Consider the following 19,671-nt stretch of genomic DNA (forward strand, 5'->3'; position numbering starts at 1 on the left):
TGACCCTTGAGAGTTTGATTATTATATGCCTTGGGATAGTCTTGTTGGGTTGAATCTGTTTGATGTACTAACACCTTCCTGCACCTGGATATTTATCTCTTTCTCCTGTTTTTGGCATTTTCTGTTATCATTTCTTTGAAGAAGATTTCTACCCTTTGCTCTTGGTCAGCTTCCTCTTGAACATCATTCTTAGATTTGGTCTTTGGAGGTAATTTTCTCTATCTTCTTTCTTTCTTTTATTGAGGCAGAGTTTTGCTCTGTTATCCAGGCTGGAGTGCGGTGGCACGATCATGGTTCACTGCAGCCTCAACCTCCTGGGGTCAAGCGATCCCTCCCACCTACAGGCCCCAGCCACCACCCCAGCTGAATTATTGTATTTTTCGTAGAGATGGGTTTTCGCCATGTTGGCCAGGCTAGTCTTGAACTCCTGACCTCAAGTGATCTGCCTGCCTCGGCCTCCCAAAGCGCTGGAATTACAGGCACGAGTCACCACTTGCCCAGCCAAAACTGCTATTTTGAATTCCTGGTCAGAGAGCTCACAAGTTGCCATCTAGATAGGGTCACTCTCTGGATTTTTGGTTTGTCTTTTTGGGGAGGTCATATTCGTCTGTTTACTGTTGTTTCTTGTGGGTATATATATATGTTTTTGCAATGGAAGATGAGTTATTTATTCTAGTTTTCTCTGGCTTATTTTGCTTTTTATTGAACATATTTGCTTAGTGAATCTTCGCTACTAAGTCGCTGCCTCCTCTGTGGCTGTAGGTGGCACGTTAAGCCCAGGTTTGCCTCTTCTCTTCTAAGTGGTCAGAGTGCTGCCTGTCCTAAATGGAGGAGGTCCTAAAGATATTATCCCAGCAGTGAGGGAAGATTGTCTAGGAGTTCATGCCCAGGGGACCTGGGGAACTCCCTCCTACAGCATGGTGCTGGTGAACAGACACTCTGATTTAGCATCTCCTTTGTCTGAGTTACAAAGTGGTTTCCGAGGCTGGGGGTGGTAGTCCTGCCTACCCTGCTTGTTTCTGCCTGTCCTTAGGGTTAATTCTCCCTTCAGGCAGTCACGATGCTACCCATGGGTTAAAGCATGGAGAGGTCTCCTGCCTGGGAATCCAAGAAGTTGGAGAAGTGGCTGACGACCTCAATTTCACTTTTTCCATTGTAGAAACCATGAGCTGCAGGGAGACTGGTGCCAGGCATAATAGGGGGAGGGGCATCATGGATATGGAAGTCCAATTCTCCTGTCCTTTGCTTGAAGTTTTTCCTCTTCTCTGTGGCCCTGGGAATGGTCTCACCCTTGTACTTGAGCTCCGGGTTGTTGCTGGTGAGGAGTTTGGAGGTGCATATTTGGTTTTGGTTTTCTGTGGTGGGGATTGAAGCCAGCTTGGAACTTCTTGTCATGTGTTTTTAAACACATCTATTTATAAGTGTAATATAAATAGTAAAAAAAAGTGTATTTTGTATGTTTTCTTTGCATATATAATTTAGTAGATGTTTTAAAATAAAAATGAGACAATATTAAAGAGTATGAAACAATAGAAAAAATGAGATGAAATATGAACAGTTGATTTCTGTGTATGTGTATATACATACCTACACTTTCCTTTTAGATACTACAGTTTACTCTAAAACATGAAAATTCAGAAGTCCTTATCAGGTACTTGGTTTCAAAAATAAACTATAAATTTGAAAAGGCAGAAGTAATGCGAGAGACATTGACCACAATGCAGAAATTTAAAAATGAAAGGTAACAAAAAATGTATCCATTTGGACATTGAAAACATACGTCTTAGCTTACAGAAGAAGTAAAAGTAAAAATTGCAGCATAAAGAAAGGAAATGACATTCAGCTTACATTTTGGAAACTTAAAGATATTTTGATAAAAACAAGAAGAAGCAAATAAATGAGTTTAATACCAATGTAAGAAGCTGGAAAAGGACCAAATGGCCAGGCATGGTGGTTCATACCTGAAATCCCAGCATTGTGGGAGCCTGAAGTGGGAAGATACGTGGGACCAGGAGTTCAAGACCAGCCTGGGCAAGAGAGTGAGACACTGTCTCTAGTACAAAAATTAGCCAAGTGTGGTGGTGCTTGCTTGTAGTCCCAGCTACTTGGGAGGCTGAGGCAGGAAAGGATCATTAGAGCCCATAAGTTTGAGGCTGCAGTGAGTTGTGATCACACCATTGCATTCCAGCCTAAGTGACACAGCAAGACCAAAAAAAAAAAAGAGAGAAAGAGAAAACAGTAAAAATAGCTCCAAGAAATTACCAAGAAAATAAGTAAATATAAAAATGTAGGTTAACAAACTACAAAACAAAGAAGAGAAGTGAATTAGTGAACAAAGAAACAGAAAGCTAGTTCTTTGATCAAAATTAAAATAGAAAAATATTTAGCAAGAATAGTTATAAAATAAAGAACATAAGAAACAAAAGTGGCTGGGCATGGTGGCTTACACCTGTAATTCTAGCACTTCGGGAGGCCAAGGCAGGAGGATCACTTGGAATGGCCTGGGTAACAGAGCAAGGCCCCATCTCTTAAAAAAAAAAGAAAAAGAAAACCAAAAGTAAGACATAACCACAGGTGTGGAGGAGAGTATGTAATTGTAAAGAAATACGATATAATCTTTGGCAAGAATAAAATTAGGAGAAAGGTATGTGCTTCTCTAGGAAGGACATGCCTGTTATTAAAAAGTGTTTAAAGAGTAAGGAAAACCTTTGATTCACTAAACTGCAGGTCACTTCTCAGTAGTTTCAACCAGCACTTATTTTTTTGTGTCTGTATTGTTTATTTGGAATTTTCCTCTATAGTTTGTTTAAATATCAGTAAAGATCTGAATGGCACTGTGTTTTTACTTCATCATTTGTACATAGGATGTTCACCCATTGTTGAAGAAAGCGTTTTGTTTAGGAGAGAGTGTCTGTGTACTGTGGTGTGCGATGGTAGATGTGATTATCACTGAAGGTCACCGAAATGTGAAAATCCCTGGTACTGGCTTGACAGCTGTGTGGAAATAAAGACAACTCAAACGGGAACAATCAGGGCCCACTTAGAAAGTGCTTGCTAAAGCAAGAGAGTCAGCCACTTTTGACAAAGTGGGAAAGCTTTGTAGTGAACAAAAGGGAAGGCATCAGATGTGCTGTTGACTGGAGGCTATTGACATGGGACACTGGAAGTGTCTAATAAGCATTGAGGCATCTCATATGACTGGTTATGGGAGTACATTTGGCTTTCTCTGCTTGGTTCTGAGTTGGAAGCCAGGGCACAAATTAGAGAAGCTGCATCACTGCCATGTCCTGACTGGTGTGGGTTGGTTGCTACAGCAGTTCCTGGTTTGCCTTTCTGAGCTGGTTGCTGCAAAGGGTGTGGGTCAGACCCTGCTAAGATTCACACTGACAAATGTATGCAGGCTTGGGAGTGAATGGAGAGGAAGCCATTTAATCATGGGGCCAATGAGTCTCTGCCTTAATCATGGGATTTGAGGTGACATTCAGTGTTTTATACATTGATTGATTGATTTCTTTATTGAAGTGAGATTTTATATAATATAAAACTAACCATTGTAAAGAGAACGACTCAGTGGCAGTTGGTAGATTCACAGTGTTGCTCAACCATTGCTTCCATCTAGTTCCAAACAATTCCATGTCAAAATATAGCTCTGTACCTACCTGTTAAGCACCTCCTTCTTATTTCTCCCTCCTCCTAGCCCCGGACAACTGCCAGTGTTCTTTTCATCCATATGGATTTACTTACTCTGAATGTTTTAAATAGAATCATACAATATGTGACCTTTTGTGTTTGTCTGTTTTCCCTAAGCATAATGTCTTCAAGGTTCATCCATGTTGTAACAGATGTTATAATTACTTTCTTGTAATTTTCTTTCTCTTTTCATTCCTTTTTTTTTTTGACACAGGATCTCACTCTGTTACCCAAGCTGGAGTGCAGTGGTTCAATCTCAGCTCACAGCAGCCTTGACCTCCCAGGCTCAAGTAATCCTCCCACCTCAGCCTCCTGAGTAGCTGGGACTACAGGTACATACCACTACACGTGAGTAATTTTTTGTTTTTTGGGGTTTTTTTTGTAGATATAGGGTTTCATGATGTTGCCTAGGCTGGTCTCGAACTCCTGAGCTCAAATGATCCTCCTACCTTGAACTCCCAAAGTGCTGGGATTACAAGCATAATAAGCCACTGTGCCTGGCCACTCTCTTGTAATTTCCTTTCAACCTTTGAGTATATTTTTCTCATTGGAGTATGGGAAGAACAATATGGTGATCTGGGCATTCTTTTTGTTTGGAAACATCTGGAGTTATCCAAAAACATGAAAGGTAAGGCACTGGTTCCAAGCTTTCTAGGTACAGACTGGAAACCAGTCAAAGCATTAAGGCATATGGGACTCAATGACCCTACTATTAATGCTTTTGCTTTTGGAGCCATTCCCAATCCGGCATACATTTGTTAGTGACAAGTCTGGTGGGTTGTCCAGGATATGTCTGTTTTGAGAGATTCTGCAGTGGGCCTGGGACAGTGAGGGAAGGACTGAACCTTGGGAGGGTGAACCAGAGGGTGGAGTCTGTTTTCCTGTCCTTTCTGGGACCTTTCCAGTTCTATCTGTTGCATGCCTCCCATTTAGAATCTAATGTTCCAGAATTCATATTTATTTAAGTTCTGACCATTTGAGTTCTCATGTAGTATGGCAGTTTTATGTCTCCTGTAAAGCATTCAAAAATTTAAAGACCACTAAATCAAACTTTAAAACTTCTGTGTATCGCCGGATATGGTGGCTCACACCTGTAATCACTTGAGGTGGATCACCTGAGGTCAGGAGTTCAAGACCAGCCTGGCCAACATGGTGAAACCCTGTCTCTACTAAAAATACAAAAAAATTAGCTGGACCTGGTGGCACATGCCTGTAATCCCAGCTACTCAGAAGGCTGAGGCAGGAGAAACACTTGAACCTGGGAGGCAGAGATTGCAGTGAGCTGAGATTGCACCACTGCATTCCAGTCTGGGCGACAGAGCGAGGCTGTCTCAAAAAATAATAAATAAATAAATAATTTATCAAAGAATATAATTATTTCTTTATATATAAAGAATATATATTTAAGAATATAAATATTTCTTAAATATAATAAATAAGAATATTTATCAAAGAATATAGTTAATAAAGTGAAAAGGCAACATACAGGGTAGGAGAAAATATTTGCAAATCATATATATGATAAGGGGTTTATGTGCAGAATGTATAAAGAATTACAACTCAATGACAAATAACATTAAAAATAGCAAAGGAGTTGAATAGACATTTCATCAAAGATGATATACAAATGGCCCGGAGTATATGTAAAGATGCTCACCATCACTGATCATTAAAGACATGCAAGCCAAAATTATATTGGGATACCACCTCATACCTATTAGGATAGCTACTATAAGAAAATCAGAAAATAACAAGTGTTGGTGAGGATGTGAACATATTACAACCTCGTGCACCTTTTTGGGGATTGTAAATGGTGCCACTGCTTTGGAAAGCAACATGGAAATTCCTCAAATAATTAAAACTGCCATATGATCCAACAATCCCACTTCTGGGTATATACCCAAAATAATTGAAAGCAGGGTATTGAAGAGATGTTTACACACCCATGTTATAGCAGCACTATTCAGAATAGCTAAGAGATAGAAGCAACCCAAATGTCCATCAACAGATGAATGGATAAGCAAAATGTGACACACTTTTCCCTCAGCATCTGTAGGGGATTAATTCCAGGATACTCTGCAGATACCAAAATTCACAAATGCTCCAGTCCCTTATATAGTGTGGCATAGTATTTGCATATAATCTAGGCACATTTTCCCATATACTTTAACAACAGTCCCTAACTTTTTGGCACCAGGGACCGGTTTTGTGGAAGACAATTTTTCCACGGACAGGGTCAGGGGGATGGTTTTCGGATGAAACTGTTCCACCTTAGATCATCAGGAATTAGTTTGATTCTCATAAGGAGTGTGCCGCCTAGATCCTTTGCATGTGCAGTTCAGAATAGGGTTCATGTTCCTATGAGAATCTAATGCCACCGCTGATGTGACTGGAGGTGGGGATCAGGCGGTAATACTTGCTGGCTCCTTTGTTCACCTCCTGCTCTGTGGCCCGGTTCCTAACAGGCCATGAACTGGTACCCATCCACGGCCTGGGGCTTGGGACCACTGCTTTAAATCCTAGATTACTTATAATACCTAGATTCCTAGGTTACTTATAATACCTAGTACAGTGCCTACATATAACTTTATTGGTGTGGATTTGACTTAGTATTTGGCTCAGGGAAAATTCGATTTTTGCTTTTTGGAACTTTGTGAAATTTAACATATTTTTGAATATTTTAAATCTGAGTTTGGTTAAATCCAGAGACACAGAACCCATGGATACGGAAGGCCCATAATATATACACAATGGAATATTACACAGACTTAAAAAGGAAGGTAATCCTGTCTCATGCTCCAACATGGATGAATCTTGAGTGCTAAGTGAAAGAATCCAGTCACAAAATGACTGTGTGATTTCACTTACATGAGTAATCTAAAGTAGAAAAATCCATAGAAACACAAAGTAGAATGGTATTTACTAGGGTGTGGAGGGAAGGGGAAAAATGGGGAGTTGTTTAATGACTAGAGATTCCATTTTGCGTGATGCAGAGGTTCTGGGGATCTGGTCCACAACATTGTGAATATATTTAATGATACTAAAATATATGCTTAAAAATGACCAAGTTGGTAAATTTTGTTGTGTGTTTTAATATAATTTTTTTTTTTTTGAAACAGGGTCTCACTCTGTTGCTTAGGCTGGAGGACAGTGGCACCATCTTGGCTGACTGCAACCTCAACCTCTTGGGCTCAAGTGATCCTCTCACTTCAGCCTCCCAAGTAGCTGGGACTACAGGCATGCACCACCACGCCCAGCTAATTTTTATTTTTTATTTTTTGTAGAGATGAGGTTTTGCTATGTTGCCCAGGCTGGTCTTGAATTCCTAGGCTCAAGCAATCCTCCTGCCTCAGCTGGGATTACAGGCATGAGCTATTGCATCCAGCCTGCAATTTTTAAAACATCAAAATAAATGTAAAGGCTATGTCTTAGATATTTTTTTTAACCAATTAAAAATAGTAAAATTTTCTCTTATAGCACGGTGGTCATGCCTGTAATCCTAACACTTTGGGAGGCTGAGGTGGGAGGATCACTTGAGCCCAGGAGTTTGAGACCAGCCTGGGCAACATAGAGAGACCCTAGTCTCTACAAAAAATGCAAAAATTAGCCAGGCATGGTGGCAGGTGCCTGTAGTCCCAGCTACTTGGGAGGCTGAGGAGGGAGGATCACCTGAGTTTAGGAGGTCAAGGCTGCATGAGCCATGATTGCAGCACTACACTCCAGCCTGGGTGACAGAGCAAGACCCTGTCTCAAAAAAATAAAAAAGTTTAAAAAGTGTAAGCCAAATTGTGAGTGAATGAGAGAGAGAGAAGTAGGGTGGAGTGGGAGGTGTGTGTGAGTGTCTAGATAAATATTTGATCAGTTTGCAGAGGCAAATGAATTTCATCATCAGGGCAAATTTATTGGAGAAAGTTTTGCCATGGTGAAGGTATTTCCTTGGGATAGGAATGAAGTAGGGAAATACTAATTTGTGGCTCTGGATATTTAAATTATTCAATGACAATCTGTTTAGATGTCTTTGCATAGATAATGCAAATTAGATTGGGAATTGCCAAAATTTGGTGCCTGAACAATGTAATTTTTAAATTTTTTAGATGAGAACATAATTTCTATTTCCAGCTCTATTCAGACACTGAAGAAGACGTAGGTTGGCCAATTCAAGGTCACCTCTTTTTTTCTTTGAGACGGAGTTTTACTCCGTCGCCCCGCTCTGTCTCCCAGGCTGGAGTGCAGTGGTGCAATCTCGGCTCACTGCAAGCTCCGCCTCCTGGGTTCACGCCATTCTCCTGGCTCAGCCTCCCCAGTAGCTGGGACTACAGGCGCCCGCCAACACGCCTGGCTAATTTTTTGTATTTTTAGTAGAGACGGGGTTTCACCGTGTTAGCCAGGATGGTCTCAATCTCCTGACCTCGTGATCCGCCCACTTCGGCGTCCCGAAGTGCTGGGATTACAGGCGTGAGCCACCGCACCTGGCCACTTCTTTTTTTGTATTTGTATTTTGCAACTTTGTTGAATTCATTTATTAGTTCTAACAGTTTTTTGTGTGGAATCTTCTACACGTAAGATAATAATTACAAACAGATGATTTTTCTTCCTTTCAAAATTGGATACCTTTTCTTTTTCTTGCCTAATTGCTCTGGCTAGAAATTCCAGTGCTATGTTGAATAGAAATGATAAAAGTGGACATCCCTGCCTTGTTCCTGCTGTTAGAGGACAAACTTTTGTCTTTCACCATTAAGAATGATGTTAGCTGTGGGTTTTTATATATGGCCTTTATTATGTTTCCTTTACAGAAACTGCCTTCCCATGACATTTTATTCCTTTTATTCCTAGTTTGTTGAATTTTGTTTTAATCATAAAGAGGTGTTGAATTTTGTCAAATAATTTTCTTGCATCAATGGAGATGTTCATGTGGTTTTCTCCCTTCAATTTGTTAATGTAGTGTATTACATTGATTGATTTTTATATACTCAATTACCCTTGCATTCCAGGAATAAGTCCCACTTGGTCATGGAGTATAATCCTTTTAAATTAAATTAATTAATTAATTAATTAATTTGAGACAGGGTCTCGCTTTGTCATCCAGGCTGGAGTGCAGTGGCACCATCTTGGCTCACTGCAACCTCCGCCTTCCAGGTTCAAGCGATTCTCATACCTCAGCCTCCCAAGTAGCTAGAACTATAGGCGCACGCCACCATGCCCAGCTAATTTTTGTATTTTTAGTAGAGATAGGGTTTCGCCATGTTGGCCAGGCTAGTCTCGAACTCCTGAGGTCAAGTGATCCGCCCGCATTGGCCTCCCAAAGTCCTGGGATTACAGGCATGAGCCACTGCGCCCGGCCTAATCCTTTTTAAAAAAGAACATTTTATTGAGGTATAATTTACGTACTTTGAAATTTAACCCTGGAAAGTATTCAGTTTGATGAGTTTTAGTTTATACAGTTGTGTGATAATCACCATAATTTAGAGCACTTCCTTCACTCCCAAAAGTTCACTTTGTAGTCATCTAACCTTCCCACCCCTAGGCAACAACTAATATACTTTCTATTTTTAAGATTTGCCTTTCTGGAAATTTAATAAGTAAACTCATACAATTTGAGGTATTTTATGTCTGGTTTCTTTGCTTAGCATAATAGTTTCCTTTAAAAGTTTTATTGATACATAATAACGACACATATTTATGAAGTACATGTGATATTTGAATGTATACATACGATATGAAATGATTAAATCAGAGTACTTAGTCTATCCGTCACCTCAAATGTTTACTGCTTTTGTGTTGGGAACATTTCAAATCTTCTCTTTTAGCTATTATGACATATACAATATATTGGTGTTAACTATAGCCATCCTACTGTGCTATCAAACACTAGAACATATTCCTTCCATCTAACTCTATGTTCCTACCCATTAACCAATGCCTTTTCATTCCCCTAGGCCTGTCCTGTTCCCAATTTGTGGTAACCATTGTTTTACTTTCTACCTCTATGAGATCAACTTTCTTGTCGCCCACATATGAATATGTGATGTTTGTGTTTCTGTGCTTGGCTTATTTCACTTAACGTAATGACCTCCAGTTCCATCCATTTTGGTGTAGAATAACAGGATTTAATTATGTTTTTATGGCTGAATAATATTCCACTGTGTATATATAGGACATTTTATTTATCATTCATCCACTGATAGATACTTAGGTTGATTCCATGTTTTGGCTATTGTGAACAGTGCTACTACAATAAACATCAGGGTGCATGTATTCCTTTGGTATACTGATTTCCTTTTTTTTTTTTGAGGAGTCTCGTTCTGTCACTCAGGCTGGAGTGCAGTGGTGCGATCTTGGCTCACTGCAACCTCTGCCTCCCAGGTTTAAACGATTTTCCTGCCTCAGTCTCCCAAGTAGCTGGGATTACAGGTGTGCACCACCACATCTGGCTAATTTTTGTATTTTTAGTAGAGACAGGGTTTCACCATGTTGGCCAGGCTGGTCTCGAACTCTTGACCTCAAGTGTTCCACCAGCCTCAGCCTCCCAAAGTGCTGGGATTATAGGCATGAGCCACCACACCCTGCCTGATTTCCTTTCCTTTGGATAAATACCAAGTTTTAAGATTGCTTCATTGTATGGCAGTTCAATTTGTAGTTTTAAAAAGAACCTCCATATCATTTTCCATAATGGCTGTACTAATTTACATTCCCAGCAGCAGTGTGTAAGAATTGCCTTTTCTCCACATCTTGCCATTATTTTTTTTTGTCTTTTTTGATAATACCCATCCTAACTGGGGTAAGGAGATCTCTCATTGTAACTTGCATTTCCCTGATGATTAGTGAGGTTGAGCATTTTTCCATATACTTGTTGCCTATTTGTATGTCTGTCTTCTTTTGAGACATGCCTATTCAGATCCCTTGCCACTTTTTAATTAGATTATTTGGTTTTTGTGTCGAGTTGTTTGAGTTCCTTGTATATTCTGTATATTAGTCCCTTATAAGATGAATAGTTTGCAAATATTTTCTTCTATTCTATATGTTGTCTCTTCACTCTGTTGTTTTACTTGCAATGCAGAAGCTTTCTAGTTTCATATAGTCCCATTTGTCAATTTTTGGTTTTGTTGGCTGTGATTTTGAGGTCTCCGTCACAAAATCTTAGCCTAGACCAATTCCTGAAGCATTTTCCCTATGTTTGCTTCTAGCAGTTTTATGATTTCAGGTCCTACACTAAGTCTTTAATCTGTTTTTAGCAGATTTTTTTGCATATGGTAAAAGATAGGGGTATAGTTTTATTCTTTTGCATATGGCTGTCCAGTTTTCCTAGTACCATTTATTAGACAGTGTCCTTTACCCAATGTATATTCCTGGTGACTTTGTTAAAAATCAGTTGGCTGTAAATACATGAATGTTTTTCTGTGCTATTTATTCTCTTCATTGGTTTAGTATATATAGAAAGGATGCCTCCCACTTTGTTCTTTATGCTTACATTGCTTTGGCTATTTTGAGATTTTTTGTGGTTCCTTACAAACTTTAGGAGTATTTTTTCTATTTTTGTGAAGAATGTCATTGGTAGTTTGATAAGGATTGCATTAAATTTGTAGATTGCTCTGGGTAGTATGGTCATCTTAACAACATTAATTCTTTTGCTTCTTAAGCGTGGCATGTCTTTCTGTTTGTGTCCTCATCAATTTTTTTCATCAGTATTTTTTGGTTTTCATTGCCTAGGCCTTTTATCTCTTTGTTAAATTTTTTCCTAGGTATTTAACTTTTTTGTAGCTACTATAGTTGGGATTGCTTTTTCGATTTTTCAGCTAGTTCATTATTAGTGTATAGAAATGCTACTGATATTAGTATGTTGATTTTTGTCTCCTGCAACTTTACTGAATTTGTTTGTTCTAAGTTTTTTGGTGAAGTCTTTAGGATTTTCTATATTTAAGATCATCTTGTCTGTAAAGAGGGATAATTTGCCTTTCTGTTTTCCAATTTGGATGCCAATTTCTTTATCTTGCCTGATTCTAAGACTTCCACTACTATGTTAATAAGAGAGGTGGAAGTAGGCATTTGATTCATGTTTCAGTTCTTGGAGGAAAGGCTTTCAGCTTTCCCCTATTCATTATGATGTTAGCTGTGGGTTTGTAATATGTGGCTTATATTATGTTGAGGTATGTTTTTTCTATGCCTAATTTGTTGACAGTTTTTATCAGGATGGGATGTTAACTTACATAAAATGCTTTTCCTGCATCTATTGAGAGGATCATAGTTTTTGTCTTTCAATCTGTTGATGTGATATATCACATTTATTGATTTGCATATGTTCAACCTCCTTTGCATACCTGAGGTAGATTCCACTGATCATGGTATATTATCTTTTTGATGTGTTGCTAGGTTCAGTTTGCTAGTACTCTTGAAGATTTTTACTGTATGTTCATTAGGGACTTTTTTTGGCTGTTGTTTCCTTAGTATCAGAGTAATGCTGGTCTCAGAGGTCAAGTTTGAAAGAATTCGTGCCTCTTCATGTTTTTGGAATAATTTGAGAATTAATGTTAGTTGTTCTTTATAAGTTGAATGTAGCAGCAATGCCATCTGGTCCTAGATTTTTCACTGTTGGGAGACTTTTTATTATGGATTCAATCTCATTACTTATTATTAGTCTGTTCAGGTTTTGTATTCCTTTTTTTTTTCAAGATTGAAAAATTGCTATTTATTTAAAAAAACTTCTGAATTAAATAGGGAAATGGCAATAACTGGTATATACATTAATTCAAAGTATTTTCACTGAGCACTAAATAGAATAGTTTCCAATCTTTTCACTAAGAACCCCTTTTAAAGAATGCCCAAAACTGGCCAGGTGCGGTGGCTCAGGCCTGTAATCCCAACACTTTGAGAGGCCGAGGTGGTCGGATTACAAGGTCAGGAGTTCGAGACCAGCCTGGCCAACACAGTGAAACCCCATCTCTACTAAAAAATACAGAAAAAATTAGCTGGGCATGGTGGTGGGAGCCTGTAATCCCAGTTACTCGGGAGGCTGAGGCAGAATTGCTTAAACCTGGGAGGCAGAGATTGCAGTGAGCCGAGATGGCGCCATTGCACTCCAGCCTGGGCAACAGTGTGAGACTCTGTCTCAAAAAAAAAAAAGCCAGGCATGGTGGCTCACGCCTGTAATCCCAGCACTTTGGGAGGCCGAGGCAGGTGGATCACGAGGTCAGGAGTTCAAGTCCAGCCTGGCCACAATGGTGAAACCCCATCTCTACTAAAAATACAAAAAATTAGCTGGGCGTGGTGGCACGTGCCTGTAGTCCCAACTACTCTGGAGGCTGAGGCAAAGAATTGCTCAAACCTGGAGGGGCGGAGGTTGCAGTGAGCCGAGATCACACCACTGCACTCCAGCCTGGGCGACAGAGTGAGACTCTGTCTCAAAAAAAAAAAAAAAAAAAAAAAAAAAAAAAGCCTAAAACTTAGTTTATTTAGGTCTTTAATCAAGAAATCTAAAGCTGCTAATCAGAGTTTTGAATCACCATTAGATGACTAGGCTAACAACCTTGAGGTCATATAATGTGGGTTTTAAAAGCTTTGTTTAAACTATACTTTCTAACAGAGGGGATTCATTGGTCTCAGGTGATTAATCACAGGTTCAAGTGCGAGATACTGTATATACATAAATAAAACAGAGTAATAGGTATCATTTATAAGGATAAATAACATATGGCCCTGGTATATTCAAGGGGAATAATGTCTAATTTTTATGGGTGTACAATTAGTGATGGGCAGGGAGACAGATACAAATGACTAACCCACAAGGTAGAACCTAACAAGGGCAATAGAAGAGATAAGTCTGGTGCCCTAGGGATGCAGCAGAAAGGGTGCTGGGAGGCTTTAGGGACCAGGTGGCATCTAGGTCAGATCAAGATATGAATGGATGTCAATGTGTGTGTGTGTGTGTGGGAGGGACCTTCAAGGCTGGAGAAAACAAAGTGAGCCAAAACACTGAGCCACAGGAGTACTCCCTGCTCAGATGACAGTAAAGCATTTGTTCTGAGTAAAAATATGTAATCTAATAAAAGACTGCATAAAACACTGGAAAACCTCACGCAACAAGAGCAGGAAACAATGCTTGTGAGTATTTCTTAACAGCAATTCAAAAGAGTATCTGAGGTGGCCTGTGGAACGAACGAGAGAACAAAATATCTTCCTAAAGGCAGAGGCACCACATGTTCTTGGTGGAGGTTACGTAGCCAAGGATCATACCGCAAGCCCACCTCCACTCTGAGACCCCAGTCCCTTGGAATCAAATCCACAGCAAAAATCTTACTTAATGCAAAATCTCTCCCTTCCCAAAATGTAAAACAAAAACAATATAAGCAAACAAAACTGAAAACAAAAAGAGATAATCAGAGCAAGCTTTAGTCTCTCATACTTCACCTATGCCCCAACTGCCATGTTACTGAGAAAAGGGTCTGCCCCATTACTTAAATGGATTCATTACTGCAGAACATGACAAAATTTAGCATATCACTGATCCTACTATGTCCCTCCCTATAAAAAAAAAAGTAAACAAACCACACAAAATATAACCTTACCCTGAATAAAAGTCAGCACTGACCTAAGGATCCTACTGTAATGTGACTACCCTAACCCAGGAAACCTTAATTCTGTTCTGACCTATTCACACAAAAAATCCCCATTCTTAGAGCTTTGGAAGCATTACAAACATTGTTGCATTAGATTCCTCTTTTGAGGTATTCTGAAGCCTTGAAACACAGCAAATTTACATATTTTTCTATACTACCACTGAAGGGTAATTATCATAAAAGGCCTACAACCAAAATCCTCATCCCCTGATTCTCAGGCTATTTTTTTTCCCTCAGATGAAATAATAGGAAACACACACAAAAAGATGAAAAGTCCTACAAAAATAAAAACATAGAATCTGTAAGTGTCATCACACTAACAGTCTTAACTGTGCTAAAGAGAAAAAGAATTTATTTGGTTTACTCAAGCTCTGGGCATTTTATAAAGTACTCAAGACATTAACAGCTTATAAAAATAGTGGAAAAAATTTAGGTGGGAGCATAAAACTAACTCCTTCGTTCAAAATGCCAAGTTCATAAGAAGGGATTTGTGGCAAACTGTCTGCACAGGGCTGCCTCAGACACCAGCCCAATCTTGGGCTGACGGCCTTGGCCTTTGTGTTCAGGTCAGCTTCTGAGGTGCAGGGATGTTGGCAGATGCCTGCTTGAGGTACGTGGAGGAGCCCTGAGGGCTGCTGCCTGGTGTTCTGTGCTGCACATTTGATGCCCTTCGGCACCTGTTGCCAGTGCCTCAGCTTTGTCAAGTGCTTCTGGACCAGTGTGTATTTCTGTTGTAATTCATTCCTTAGTTCTGAGACATCCTCTTTGGTAACTTGCTCTGGTGTCTGGACAAATAATTGCAATCATTTTTTGTAGGAAAACATTCTGCCTGTGCTGCAATATCCAGAAACTCCTAGATATACTGATCAACAGCAGTTTGAATGTTTTCCTGATCAGTGCCATTGACATAGTCCTGACTCACTAGAGAAGTAAAGCAAGCCTCGAAAGATGGCTCCAATTCATTCGCCAGGTACTGTGAGAAGGTCTCAGAGTATCTGGTGCTGCCTGAAGAAGTGAAGCCTGGCCCCGGAGCTCCAATGTGGGTAGTGGGGGCCCTGGTGGCTGCCAAGAGAACATACCACCTAGTGGAGCCACCGTGTCTCGAATAGCCTGTATTTCTTTATGATTCAATCTTGTTATATAAAATGCATCTAGGAATTTATTCATTTCCTCTAGGTTTTCCACTTTGTTAGTGTATAATTGTTCATAAGTCTCTAATGAACCTTTGCATTTTTGTGGAATCAGTTGTAATGTTTCCTTTTTCATTTCTAATTTTATTTATTTGGGTCTTCCTCTTTTTATTGTTGGTTAGTCTAGCTACTGGTTTATTGATTTTCTTTATCTTAAACAACAACAACAACAACTTTCCGTGTCATTGTTTCCTTGTAGATTTTGTCTCTATTTTGTTTTATTCTGCTCTGATCTTTATTATGTCTTCCTTTTTACTAATTCAGGGTTTGGTTTTTCTTTCCTTGAGGTGTCTCCTTAGGTTATTTGAAGTCTTTCTGCTTTTTGACTCTAGTTATTTATTGTTACAAATTTCCCTCATGGCAATGCTTTTGTTGTATCCCATAGGTTTTGAGATGTGTGTTTCCAATATTTTTTACTTGAAGAAATGTTTTTATTTCCTTCTTAATTTCTTCATTGACCATCATTCAGCAATATGTTAATTTCCATGTATTTGTAGTTTCTAGAATTCCTCGTTATTGATTTCTAGTTTTATTCCATTGTTGTCTGAGAAGATGCTAGATATGATTTCAATTTTTTTTTTTTTTTTTTTTGAGACGGAGTCTCGCTTTATCGCCCAGGCTGGAGTGCAGTGGCGTGATCTCGGCTAACTGCAAGCTCCACCTCCTGGGTTCACGCCATTCTCCTGCCTCAGCCTCCTGAGTAGCTGGGACTACAGGCGCCCACCACCACGCCCAGCTAATTTTTTGTATTTTTAGTAGAGACAGGGTTTCACTGTGTTAGCCTGGTCTTGAACTCCTGACCTTGTGATCCGCCTGCCTTGGTGTCCCAAAGTGCTGGGATTACAGGCATGAGCCACCGCACCCAGCCTTAATTTTTAAAAATTTGTTGAGGCCAGGCTTGGTGGCTCACGCCTGTAATCCTAGTATTTTGGAATCTGAGGATCCTCAAGTGGGAGGATTGTTTGAGGCCAGGAGTTTGAGGCCAGACTGGGCAACATAGTGAGGCATTGTCTCTACAAAAAGTTGAAAATTAGCTAGGCATTGTGGTGTGCACCTATAGTCCTTGTTACTTGGGAGGCTGAAGAGGGGATCATTTGAGCTCAGCAGTTCAAGGCTGCAGTGAGCTGTAGGACTTCATTCCTGCCTGGATGACAGAGCGAGACCATGTCTAAAAAAAAAAAAATGTTGAGACTTGTTTTGTGGCCTAATGTATGGTTTACCCTTTAGAATGTTCCATGTGCTGATGAGAAGAATGTGTGTTCTACAGCTGTTGGATAAAAGATTCTGAAAATGTCTGTTAGGTCCATTTGGTCTAAAGTGCAGTTTAAATCCAGTGTTTGTTGATTTTCTGTTTAGATGATCAAATGCTGACAGTGGAGTGAAGTTCTCAATAGTTATTGTCTTGCAATCTTTATTTTTACAGTGAATAATATTTGCTTTATGTATCTGAGTGCTCTGTTGTTGGGTATATATACATATTTAGAGTTGTTATCTACTCTTACACTCCAGTAGCATTTTTGCTATGAAGTGAATCTCCTGGGTTGGATGTTATATTACTTGGTATTTCATGTCTTTGGATCAGGCGTGAATAATAGTGCTGGCTGAGCCTTACAGGACTAGAAAGGCAAATCCATGTTTGGAATAAATCCAGGTATTTATCCCTGTGAGGTTGAACCACTGTACTTTAGAGGCTGGCAGGTGGCTGATGTAGTCAATTTGTCCCCCAGTAAGTAGTTTATTTTCTTGAGGAATAGTGTCACATTAGGGACTCAACCTTCTGCTGATACATGCTGGGTAGTTCTTGGCAATTCTTTAGGTATCTATATACCATTTTCCTCCTTTATCAAGACCAACACTTGCGCACTGGGTTATCCTTAGACATAATCATAATTACTGGCCTGGTGGCTGGGAGAGGAGGTTGGACCAGCTCCTGGGAGAGCAGCACCTATTCCCTTGTGAACTTAATTTGCAGGTACAGTACAAAATGAAAATGGGGACCTTTGTTCAAAAGGTAGAGGAAAACATGCCATAAAAACAAAGTTTCTTTTTTTCTGTGGAATAATATATATAAGGTCGCACACGGTGGCTCATGCCTGTAATCCCAGCACTTTGGGAGGCTGAGGTGGGTGGATCACGAGGTCAGGAGTTTGAGATCAGTCTGGCCAATATGGTGAAACCCTGTCTCTACTAAAAATACAAAAATTAGCCAGGCATGGTGGCACACGCCTGTCATCCCAGCTACTTGGGAGGCTGAGGCAGGAGAATTGCTTGAATCCAGGAGGCAGAGGTTGCAGTGACCTGAGATCATGCCACTGCACTCCAGCCTGGGCAACAGAGCATGACTCCATCTCAAAAAAAAAAAAAGTATATATATATATATATACACATATAAATAAAATTATGTATATATTATATATATGTGTGTGTGTGTGGGTGTGTATATATGTCAACCTTTCCTGTTCTTCATTATATTGTGCATTGCCCATTTAAATCAGCACCATTAGTGAAATGACACAATTTCTACTTTGTTGCTCCTATTAGGATTTTTTTTTTAGAACATTAGAAATGTTGCAGAAACTAATTCAGCCTTTTTTTTGTTTTTGTTTTTTTTAGACAAGGTCTCGCTCTATTGCCCAGGCTTGAGTGCAGTGGCGCAATCACAGCTCACTGCAGCCTCAACTTCTCAGGCTCAGGTGATCCTTCCACCTCAGCCTCCCAAGTAGCTTGGACTATAGGCATGTGCCACCACACCTGGCTAGTTTTTTTAGAGATGGGATTTTGCCACTTTGGCCAGGCTGGTCTTGAATTCCTACGCTCAAGCAATCCACCCAACTTGGCATCAGAAAGTGTTGGGATTGTAGACGTGAACCACTGTGTCTAATGTCTAATTCAACTGTTTTACTTCACTTCTCTATATGCACATTCTACCAGTGCACTCTAACTTCAAGTTGAGTAAGAAACAGAGAGAAAGTAGCTATGAGTTGCCTTATGTTTCCAATCCCTTGTGTGTGATCATTTTCAACACAAGTGGTTGGCTAATAAGAGGAACTTGAGCAGGAAATGCGTTGACCGGGTTCCTTGGCTGTTTATGCTAAGACATTGTCTTCTGAGTTCAAATCAAATTCTGGGTCCAAATGGACAGTGGTGTCTCTTGGGGCTGTCAGTGTCCCAGATCACTCAGATGTAAATGTGTTTAATATGGAAGAGGAGCACAGAATTCTGGTGAACCCACAATGTGCAGTGAAACTCAAAATGAGTATGAGGAAAGTTATGGAAGTTGAAGGGCAAGCATCACAAATACCATTTACAAAAGGATAGGCATATTGCATGTATCTTCCCTGTGCTGGACAAGGGTTGTGTGCAGCTATGTAGGGCACATGCTCATTAAGCTGGCCTTAATTGTGAAGGTTCTGTGGTAATGAATGGTGGAAATGCTATTCCTAAGGAAGGATGGGCCATCTCTACACACCCAGATGGTCTGTGGCTGGGAGCATGGCAGAGGCAATCTTGGGCATCCATGGAGATGTTCCGGTGTCATTTTTCAGGATCCCAGATTTTCCTTACGAAGGGTCTGACCTCTACAAAATAGACATGCATTGGCTGAGCATTCCAACATCTGTAGAGCTCTGCTACAGGCCTTCAGCCCACATATTTGGGCAATAATTCTGCCTTCTATCCAAGAAGATAAAGGCCTTGTAAGCACTCACCAGGGAGTCCTGGTTTACTTAACCATTAACTGTTTGCTAATGGCTGAATGAAGTCTTCAATTTCTCAAGGTCCTTCTGCAGGTGGTAATGCAGATCGGCGATAATCAGTCTACTCTGCTCTTTGTAGGCACTTTCCCTACATTTTCAAAGGCCTGCATCATCACATCTGCCGCAGCATTCTCTATCATTGAGACATTTTCTCAGGAAATCACCTGTGAAATATTTTGCAGCTAACCACCTACCTGTGCCCCACCAGCCAACATGCTTTACTCCTGCCAGGCAGGTGAGTGGTCCCCAGATCCCTATTTTACCACTTGTTTTGTCAGACTGTTCTTGGTATCAGCTGTGTTGGAGGGAGTTCTCTGCAAAGACCAATATGGGACTGCATATAGAGATTTTATTTCAAGATATGATTGTGAGAGAATGATGAGGGGAGCAGTTAGTCTATTTGAGCTGTTATAATAAAATACCACT

General features: G+C 40.0%; 1 long non-coding RNA gene and 1 pseudogene across 8 annotated transcripts in view; one reads left to right on the forward strand and one right to left on the reverse strand.

The window, feature by feature from the left end:
* LOC107969980 (uncharacterized) overlaps window positions 1–19,671 on the forward strand; it is a 69,657-nt gene that overhangs the window by 33,192 nt on the left and 16,794 nt on the right. For 5 of the 8 annotated variants that reach the window (XR_001712166.2, XR_010154118.1, XR_010154117.1 and 2 more), the window contains 2 exons: window positions 3,905–4,038; window positions 19,325–19,480. This is a non-coding gene — a long non-coding RNA (uncharacterized LOC107969980). Of the gene's footprint in view, window positions 1–3,904; window positions 4,039–19,266; window positions 19,481–19,671 lie in introns of all 8 variants that reach the window. The other 3 variants (XR_010154116.1, XR_010154120.1, XR_010154119.1) reach the window with 3 other exon arrangements.
* On the reverse strand, window positions 13,523–17,848 carry LOC107969979 (mediator of RNA polymerase II transcription subunit 28-like; annotated as a pseudogene).

The sequence above is a fragment of the Pan troglodytes genome, chromosome 21, assembly GCF_028858775.2.
Source record: "Pan troglodytes isolate AG18354 chromosome 21, NHGRI_mPanTro3-v2.0_pri, whole genome shotgun sequence".
Classification (NCBI taxonomy): Eukaryota; Metazoa; Chordata; class Mammalia; order Primates; family Hominidae; genus Pan; species Pan troglodytes.